This window comes from Megalobrama amblycephala, unplaced genomic scaffold (assembly GCF_018812025.1).
Source record: "Megalobrama amblycephala isolate DHTTF-2021 unplaced genomic scaffold, ASM1881202v1 scaffold216, whole genome shotgun sequence".
Classification (NCBI taxonomy): Eukaryota; Metazoa; Chordata; class Actinopteri; order Cypriniformes; family Xenocyprididae; genus Megalobrama; species Megalobrama amblycephala.
Window position 1 is genome coordinate 655,173 of NW_025953338.1, and position 9,103 is coordinate 664,275.

Below are 9,103 nucleotides of genomic sequence, written 5' to 3' on the forward strand. Positions count from 1 at the left end.
ATATCTTTCTCGATCTATGCATTCTAACACTGCAAATTTGTTTTCTGAATATTATTTTTCACATTTTAATAATAATTTTCTTAATGAAACGGATACTTCATGCTTGGTTGAGGAATTTTATAAAGTATCCTCTGTAGCTCTGGACGTTGTTGCTCCGCTTAAGTGTAAAAAGTTGAAGGTTGCTGGCCAGCCATGGTTCTTTACATCTCATTCCTTAGACTTTTTTTTGTTACCGAGAGATCTCACCTGATTATTGCCGGATATATTACCGAATGTTTCCAAGATTGACACTCCGACTCTTACTATTTGAACCGTCGGAAGAGCAGCGATGTGGTGACCAAATGACCGGGATATGATCATTATCCTGAGACACAGTCGAAGTCACAAACGGGTCACAACGCGCAATTCCCAATACAGCCCAGCGATTGTATATTCCGCCGGAGAAACGGCAGAACGATTTTAGTCTCTGTAAATACATCGAAGAGTATTTAAGCACCATATTTGGAGAACTGTTCACATTGGGATCAGGAAACAGACCCCACTTTGAAGAACAAACAGTAGAACTCCAGCACACCAGTGCACAGATGATATAACACCATATTTCAATCTGGATTCACTCTTCCACTTTCAAGGTCATCAGACAGTTCTCAATAGATCCACGCAATCAAATCTTAGTCAGTCAACCATAGCAAGCAATGAAAAAATATCCGGCAATAATCAGGTGAGATCTCCTCGATCAAAGGTCTTAAAATATCCTCGATAGCCACATATCTTGTTTGGACCTCCCTCAGAGCATGATGGCATAAGTGTGTACTCCTTTTGCTTAAAGAGTAAAAAGTGTTTTTACTGAGTACCTTGCAGGTTGGAGGATGTGCTCAGGTTGAGTTAAACTAGTCAACCTCACTGGATTGTTTGGTTCTCAGATTTGGCTCCCTTAGAGCATAGACACTGCCATTAGCTGATGCCACGTGTCTTTCTGGAGTCGTAGGCCCTGTTTGGGGCCTCCTTCAGAGCATGATGGCGTAAGTTTGTACTCCTCTTGCTTAACACACACACACACACATCTGGGTGTTCTTTAAACAGACTGAGCATGTAGTTTCACATGTTGGACTTTCGCAAGGCTGCTGTGAGGTATTTCTACACAATGTACAATTTGCGTCATGTTGTAGGCCCCTTCTGTGCCTACAGTACGGTTATCTGTTAGGTTAAGCTCTGTACTCCCCTTGTTTGAGGGTTGTCCTGCATAGTACTTAGGTCCCTAAGCTGGTCAGTGGTTGATGGCCTCTCTGAGGCCTTCCTATTGAGGATCAGCCCCCAAGCTGGTAAATGTACTCCCCTTGTTGGGTTCCTCTAGAGTGCACAGCCTCCTACGTGCAAATAATCATGCACTGAGTAGATCCTAGGATTGAACAGAGTGTTACTCCTCTCATTGGTAAGGGTAAAACATGCTAAGCTGAGTCCTGCTCTCCTGTGATGCCCATCTCTACGCTCTGGTCTGAGTTGGTTACTGCCTCTTTGCAGTCACTCTTACTGGATATCTTCTCTGAAGAATGTGATTCGAGACTCTGTGATCAGACAGGTTGTTGGCCAAGACTAGGTTTCTGTAAAGGTAAACCAGGTCGGCCTCCCTGGTGGCAATCAGGGTCGAGTACGTTCCCCTAACAAGTGACTGGCTAGGGTTCCCTCGGGCCCCCTGGCTACATTCCCTTAAAGGTACCCTCTTTCTCTGAAAAGAAGTTTGGTCCCGGAAGCCTTTGAGTGGCCTTGGTAGGCCTTCTGAGGAAGGCCTCTTTGAGGCTTTTTAGCTCGGGCTGTTGGCCATAGGGAATGCTGAGTTGATACTGTCTTCAGACACCGTTTCACGCGAAGGCGTTCCCCATAGCGTTTTCGAATGCAGAATCTCGTTCCCTGTTCTCAGGGAACCATGGTTACATACATAACCGGAGACTTTCCCTTTCAAAAGACTTTCCTTTTCTGATAGAGAAGTGACTTATACTCTGAGTCGGTTACTATGGTGAACCTAACCTGGTCAGGAGCAGGTTTTCTTCGGTAAACCCAGAGTTTCTTTCGGTCTCCTCCCCCTTTTTCAAAGTGCAAGCAATGTTTAAATACCTAGCTCACTCATTTATTCACGCTGCAAAAATGCTTTTCTTACTGAGAATTTTTTGTCTTATTTAAAGTACAAATATTCAAAAATGTTTAAATCAAGATGCATTTTCTATTAAAAAAATATATTTAGTCTAGGTTTCTAAGGGGGAATCTAAATGAAGTGCATTTTACTTAAAGCTGCAGTCCGCAACTTTTTTTGGTTAAAAATGATCCAAAATCAATTTTTGAGCAAGTACATAATCAGCCAGTGTTCAAAACTATCTCATTATCTTGTCTCGATTCACAACGGTAAGCTTGTAATAATGTTTTATAATAAGAGCGACATGGTGGATTTCCACGGGAAATTCGAGCATGCAGCAGTTCCTCTGTGCGTCATTACGTCACGTCCGTAAACAGAAAGGAAGGAGTCCCGTCCAGGCTAGTCGGTTTTATCACGTGAGGATGCTGGTGGTAGCGGATCATTTATAGCCTTTTCTCAGAGCAGCTGAAATAATTAAACTTATCATTTTGATGGTGGATTGTAATCCAGAAAGGTCCAAATGACAATCATATCTATTTGTGATATCTATTTACCTGTAGATATCTATCTACCTGTAGATTTAAATCTACAGGTAACGCTAATACACAATAAATACACAGTCACGCAATGCTGATGTTGTTAACAATAACAATTTGATAACAATATAACAGTAATAATAATTTGCACGGTTTGGCGTGATCCGAGCTAAGCGATCGTTAGATTTAATCATCATTGGCAGTGTGATTTATTGTAGGCCTAATGTTTTTTTCCTCAGTTGGTCAGAACAAAAGTGGCAGAAATGTTACTTACTTGTTCAGATGATATTTTCCAGTGAAAAGTCTTATATTGGTCATACTTTGAAGATGTAGAATTTGTGATCCTGAAGTACAGTATCCACACCGGTGCGGTGACTGAAAGCAAGCATTAGATTCATCCGCACTGACGAGCTGTGCCGAGGCACAACGCACATACAGATAGCTGTTCCGCATATGACTGCAATTGCAGGTTTCAAACAAGAGATGGCGACAAAGAGGAAAAATTGCGAACTGCAGCTTTAAGTAAAATGATCTGCCAGTGTGGTAATAAAAATAATCTTACTGCAAACGGAAAACAAGATTATTCGGAGTGTCTATTACTAAGTGCAAATTTACAGTAGGATAAAACACAAGGATAAAAATGACATGTGTGATTAACGGCTTCAGTGATGTAAGCAGTAGTATGTAAGGCATGTAAAACTGGCTAGTGACGCGAAGAAAGAAGAAAGAGGAAAGAAATGGCATACCCAAACTAAAACAGATACAGTTCATGAACCCTTTGCACTAAAAGTATAAGTATGGTCTCATTTGAAAGCACTTTGCAGTTTATTGTAAAGTCATAATTAATTGTTGTCACAATAAAGAACATAATTAAAAATAGCTTCAAAGTTTTGAAAAGTTATTAGAAATGTATTTTGATGAAATATCTTTATGGAAATAAAAGTGAAGTTGCACCGCAGCTAAAGCCACATGTCTGACCATGTTATATTTCAAGTCTGAAGATAATACGTTTTAAAACTCAGAGTTTTATTAAATGTTTTTCAAGACCACGTCATGTGACTTTATTTTAAAAAGACACTAAAATGCTAACTGATGTTTATTGCCATCTTCTAAGCACCTATTCAATGTATGGTCTATATTGTTTTGTGGTGCTAACTGCCCAATTCGGTTTAACACTAGAACCGCCACGGTGTCAATTTTACCCGTGGCTGTTTTTCAAATGTACATAACAGGTTTTCAATAAAACATTCAAGTCTCACAGTCATTGACTTTTACTAAAATTGTGTAATTTACAATCCCTTGGTGTTAAAAATTGTTTAGATAAAACCAGATCATAAAACGGGGCATTTATACCTATAAGCGCCGCGCGGGTCAAATTTACCCACTATACAATGCCTGTACTTTCGCGCTGTCATTTTCGCGTCCCCTCATGTTTAAAGGGCACCTATTATGCCCCTTTTTACAAGATGTAATATTGGTCTTGGGTGTCCCCAGAATGTATTTGTGAAGTTTCAGCACAAAATACCCCACAGTTAATTTATTATAACCATTTGAAAATGTCATTTTTGGGGCCTGTTTTAAAAAGAGCTGTTTTGGTGTGTACCACCTTAAATATAAATGAGCTGCATATCCCCGCCCTGCCTTTGGATGAGGGCGTAACTTGCATACCTATGGCAATAAACAGTCGGTAGAAGCAGAATGGCTGAGAGTGAGAGACCCGCTGTTTTGTATGGCATTCAGCCGTACATGTTTGAACCGGAATCAGACCCAGATGATGAAGAGACTCCGGCAGAAGAAACACAATTGAGAATGGAGCAGGACGTCTCTGAATGGTTATTTGATACATTTATGTACTCATAGAGTTTTAATCGCGTCCCCTTTGCAATTATGGATGTGCAACACACACACACACTGTGATAACGTTCGCGCAATTTTTTGAAACTACAAACACAAATACTGTGATAACGTTTGCTAAGTACAAACGAAATTATATTTATGCGAGGGAACGGTTGCGTCATGTTGACATTACTTGTCGTACAGGTGCTTATGTGGCAAATGTGAGAAGATGGCTACAGAACCAGAAAATATATGTTGCAGGGAGATAGAACAGGTATTAATTTATTTACATTTGTAATTGTTGCAAAAAATAATACGTGACATAAAACTGTCTGACGCTATTTGTTGTATCAAAGGTTACAAGACGGATGAAACAACTTCAAGTCACTCCATTATGTATGGTAGACCATCCCGGAAAACATACACAGTTTTTAATACAATATCTTTAAAAATATATATATATATATATATATATACGTGTGGATACACACTATACAAACAAGGTTTAAATTATATACACAGACATTCTACGACGACAACAACAACTTTAGACGCATTTGTTATTGAACTGGCTGACATCGACTGAAATGACTCTTTGCTCAAAAAACATTAAATACACTTACTTCTTCTGGAGGTGACGTTGGATCACGAACAGTAGGCAACGATCCACACTTGAGGATTAACTTTGAAGCAAGACCTGCTTTGAATTGACCCTCGTTCTCAAAACAGTCAGTCAAAAAATGATTCGCGCAAACAAAAACGTATTTTGGAATTTTGAGTGGCGCCTTTCCTTCGTAAATAAAATCCATCCACTGCGTTTTCAGTGGCTCTGATGTCGGAAGTAAGTGAAAACTACTATGTTCATTATTACATCCCACAACAGAACACTTATGTTTCTTAGGAGACATTACCGGCTGTCGTTGAAACAATGGAGGATGGTTGACCGATCACCGAGGGCGGGGTCTATGCCAAAACCAGATTGTCAATCAAACCACGTGGGTGGGGCTTAGCGCAATTCTACGTCACAGTGAGAGCAATCTTAGAACAGGGCGTTCTGAGACAGTGCTTATGAATTATTGAGATTGTAAAAAAACCACTGGGTGGATTTTTCTCATTCTAGGGTGGTTTTGCTCACACACTGCCAACACACATTTATGGTCAAACACCATGTAAAAGTGAATTTTGCATAATAGGTGCCCTTTAAACATTGTACATTGCTAGGCAACGCCTTTCACTTACCGAATTAGCGGTCATCGGTTTAATAAATAAAGTCACAATGAGAAAAAGCCAGCGATTTATGGATGCCGAAGAGGTAGAAGCTCTAAATGCCGTGAGTGAAGGAGAGTCTGATGGTGGTGAGATCAGTGACGCGTCCTGGGTCGGCTCAGCATCTGACGGCACATCTGACAGCGATCCAGAGCCTCCAAGAAAAATTAGACTGACTGTTCTTCAGGACAGGATTATTACAATAGTTACAGAGAGTGAGCATCAATAAACTTTGGATATAAATAATTAAGGTGAAGCTGCGCGCTTGAATTTTTCATCACATCATACATCCTATGCAGTGTGGGGAATTATTATTGTTCATTATTTTCTATAGGCTATTTTAGTAATTTAAATAACATGGGTTATCTTAATATATGATTAATTATAATATTACACCACCTAAATATGTATTTACTCCCTTCTAATTCTCGTTGTCAGTGCAGACTTGTTTATCTTGACCGTTATGAAAAGTGATTAGTGTAGCCTGCTTAAAAAAGCCTTGAACACAAAAATATAGTTGATGACAAAACACAATCATTTCATGACTCTAGACACTTCTTTGTGAAGACAGTGACATAATACAGTGAAATAATATGTTCTTTAGCCATATAAAAACAGGTGTAATGTGCGTGGGTAAAATTTACCCGCATGGCGGTTTTAGGTATACAGCGACCCCCGGCGGTTCTAGTGTTAAGTCTCCCCTACACACCTTCACACCTTTCCGGCCTGGTTATGGCTCTAATTATTCTTTTCTTTGTCTCTATTATTGTGACGAGTCAGAAGGGTATTGATCCATCTGCGGTTTATTAGACAACAGAAGTACAGCAGTAACAAATCCAGGAAACGGGCAGAGAGTCAGGGCAGGTAGCAAGCAAAACACAAATGATAAACAGGCAAGGTAGAAAGGTAGTAAACGCTCAGAAATGACAACCGAGGCTTTGCACAGAAGTGCAAGTGAGAGTGTCTTTTAGGTGAGTGTGAGTGGATGTGTAATTGATGGACGGTGCAATGTAATCATCCCCAGGTATGAGGGTGGATGGGAAATTGAGTCCGAATGAAGTTAATACTCAGGTGAAGGCTCCCTATGGTTTAATCCCTCATTTCTTTCACAAAACATGTCATTTCACCTTCTTTGAAACTGTATCTAATGCCCTTCTTGAAAAAAGAAAAACAACTATTCAAAATGATTTATTTGCATTACATTTGCTCGGAAGAGGTGCATCTCTATGAGCTCTCTAGCATGTTAGCTTAGCACACCAACAAAAACCAAAAACCGACAATTTATAAGATCAAAACCATGTTTTTGCGCCGAGTGTTTTAAATAACTGTCTGTGATGTGATGTGGCTTTGGATCAAAAATTAGACAGAAAATATATTCTTTTATAGTATTCTGCACATTGAGAAAAGCTATCTCGATTAGCATCGCATTATAAATATAATCTATTATTTATAAAATAAATCAAAGTCAAAATCAAGTCACCTTTATTTATATAGCGCTTTTACAAAGCAGATTGTGTCAAAGCAGCTTTACAGTGATAACTGGTATATAATTCTTAAAGAAAATGGTGTCATTGTTCATCTTAAGTAAATTCAGTATTGATTCATTCTGATGTAAGAATCAATAGTTATTAATTGAGTTAATTTATCTAAATATCAGCACTGGAGTAATCAGTGATGTCATCATCCAGCTCAGTTCAGTTCGGATACAATGTTGTCAATGCAGGCAGATCAAAACATTGTTGAATATCAAATGTCAAATGGCCACTGGAACTTGGTGCATGGAGTCCTCCTCAGCCTCCCCAACAGTAAAGGGAGAACCACTTAACCAAAGAGCCTAGTCCAAAAATTCTAGAAGCGACCTTCGAGGACCATCACGGACCAGTTTTAAAGTGGTTTGTTAAATCCATGACAGAAGAAATCAATAATTGCAAAGTCTGGCAGATCAGATAAATATGCAATGTCTTAAAATGTTTTGATGTGGTGCTCGAGGATACGATTACCTTGACGCAAGCGGACAAGACACACTGCTGGATCCATGTATGGTTAGATCTTCTGTTACACAGTGCTCCAAGGCACAAAGGTTGAGGATCCAGATGCAGTGTTGTTTTACAGAAGGGTCATCCACAATGATAGTCAATAACAGGCAAGGGTCTAAAACCAGTAAATCAGTCCAAACAGTGACAGGGTTACAAGGTAGGGATGGGTAGTTCGATACACTGTGTCGACACGCGTCTCGAGTTTTCGACACACTAGTGCTTCGAAACAGCGTTCCGGAACATTGCTTGAAATGAGGCTGTCACGTGACCTGTGGAAATGAAGCTTCGTTATCTCACTGACACATCATGTCGGGCTCAAATATGAAATTGCATTTGCAATTCAATTCAATTCAATTTGTGCCTTTGTGAGTGTGTGTGTTTTTTTTAAATGCATGTTTTGTAAGGAACACAAAAAAGGTGCAATGAAAAAAAAAAAAAAAAAAAATCACAGACCTAATTTATTGGCATATTAAACAATCGATTTAGAAGGTGAAAAGATACAAGTTTGATGCGAGAGAAAACAGAAAGAACAAAGTCTTTATTTTCATTGAATTGTGCAAAATGCAAAGAAATTTCGCTGCACACATACGTGCATGACATATGTGGTTAATAAATATAGCTACAAATAAACCTTACAATGACATCCCAACGAACAAAACTGAATGACACGGGTAGTGTAGGAATTTTTATTGAACACCAGATGGTGAAGTAGAACACTGTTTCAAAACCTTCGAAGCACCGATGCAGTTTGTCGTAAAAGCCTCGCTGCTTCAAAAGCTTTGTTCGGCACATCCCTATTACATGGCATAAGCAAATGGAGAAATCCACACGACAGGCTGAAGTAACAAGACTAGATGCAAGGGAACAAAATGAAGTGGTTCAGAAATGCAAAGGTAACAACTGCAAGATCTAACAATGAGTAAGTGAGAGAATCTGGCTTTTATGGACAGAGGTGATGATCCTAATGACAAACAGCTGCAAACAATCATGGCTGAAAAAATGGGCACAGAGTTATGGGTAATGGAGTCCAAAACAGTGACAACAGTCTAGGATGGAGTGCCCTCTGGTGGTGATCATGGGCACTCTCACAGGTGACCGTGACGGCAGCGAGCCATAATGCACATATACAGTATGTTCTAATTATGTGTTTATTAGAGGTTGAATTCAAATCAAATACTGCCAAACTGCCCATACGTCTTCTGATTAAGATGTCTACTTCATAAAATGAGTGTAACATATAGAAATATATGGTTCAGATCACTCAAACCATAAATGGAGGCGCCATTAAATGGTCAGTAATG